This window comes from Poecilia formosa, unplaced genomic scaffold (assembly GCF_000485575.1).
Source record: "Poecilia formosa unplaced genomic scaffold, Poecilia_formosa-5.1.2 Scaffold64, whole genome shotgun sequence".
NCBI classification, from domain to species: domain Eukaryota; kingdom Metazoa; phylum Chordata; class Actinopteri; order Cyprinodontiformes; family Poeciliidae; genus Poecilia; species Poecilia formosa.
The window spans coordinates 1,077,364-1,079,154 of NW_006800003.1; positions in this window are offsets into that span (position 1 = coordinate 1,077,364).

Sequence of the window (1,791 nt, forward strand, 5' to 3'; positions counted from 1 at the left end):
TGAGATTTTCGCACCTTTTTTTCCACCAGGGACGCTTCCAAAATGTTTTGTGAGGGGGTGGTGGATTGGGAGTAATACCGCTAGGGTGGCTGCTGATAGTCTTGTCAATTAATTAAAATATTATTCAAAAGTTTATCTACTTCAGTAACTAATTTCATTAAGTGAAACCTCAATTATGTAGATATAATTGTACCGATGTTTCAAGTCTTTATCTCTGTTAATGATGATTTTCCACGTAAATCTAATGACAGCACACCATTTAAGATGAAAATAATACAATTAATTTTTTAAAAAAGTATTTGATACAGAATTGGAAAGTATGCAAGGTTATTCTGAAAAGTTGCTCCTGACTAATATGGCAAATGGCTCTCACCAAGACACACATTCTCAGAGAAAACAGCTGAAATTGTTTACAAAAAAAAAACTTTTGGAACCTAGATTGGTTAGTAAAATTTATGACGCAGTTTGTGCAATTCTGACCTTTCGGTAGCTGCAGAAATTCAAAATCAACCAAAATGTCACTCTCTTTGGTGTCAATGTTTAAGTGTTTGAAATATTGTCAGAAGAAGCAGAGAGATATTTAAGGGGCACTGATAAACTTTGGGTGCTACAGCAAAACAAAAACAGACAAAAAAAAAAGTGAATTTCTGGATTGTTTTTTTTTTTTTTTTTTTACTCAAAATTGTAGAAATGAGATTACTTAAAATTTAGGTTATCATTTAGAGGTTTTTTTGCAATATTTTAAAACAACCTATTTGTAAGTTTGTGTTTTCACCTATCTCTCATAATGCTGACGGTTACATCAGTATATTATTACGATAAACTTAAAACACTGTTACCTCATTTTTGACTTCATTGATTATCCTTAAAATGCCGCCCAACACACAATATTTATATTTAACTTCTCACATGCAAATTTGTCACAAAGAAAACATTTGCATGTATTTTGTATATCTAACTGATTATACATATATTTGAGTCCAATTTTAGCTAATCACTGACACAATAAAATACACCTTATATTGTTTATGTCTTGATTGAACAGTGGCACATTTGGATCTCCATACTTCAGTAGTTTCTGACTAAGCATGAGGACAACCTGAAACAAACCAGATTAAAGATGTTATTAGAAAGTGTTACTTTCCTTTCCAAGACCAAATTTCTCATTGCACAATTTCAGTCTTTCAAGCACTTTTTCAGCCCTTAACAGCCTCAAGTTTTCAGTTTTAGTCAACAAGAGAAAGTCAAGGTCTAAATTTCACTACAAAGGAAGAATGAAGTGCATTTTTTTTTTTTCAAAACAAAGCACAGAGCAGCAGGAAGTTGATGGACTGTAACAGTAGTAGCTGGCAACTACGTCCAACAGATCATTTTTCAATTCAAGCTGCCCACGAGTTTGTGATTTAACTAATGTAAAAGTGTCCAAATGTCCTTGATGCTCAAAGGAAACATGACCCATCCTTCTGCTCTTCAACAGCAAATTTCCTACTTGCTTTGTGGCAAGTTGGGAAGAATCCTAATGTGTGCTGTAGCTGAGGGGAATATGAATCTTAAAGTGGTGGTGTTTGAGACCCATGCAGCATGCTTAAATTGGACTTAACACTGGAAACGGGTGTCCAGTAAACTCTGACTCCATCAGTCCTACCTTCCTGGTACATCATGCAACATTCAGTAGATCGATCCCAGTCTCTCCCATTAGTGGGAGTCGGTGGAAGTGTGCAACTTGTCCTAAACTTGCTATTCTCTTGATGAGTTGAACATTTAAAACAGGAGCAAAAAAAAAAAAAAAAA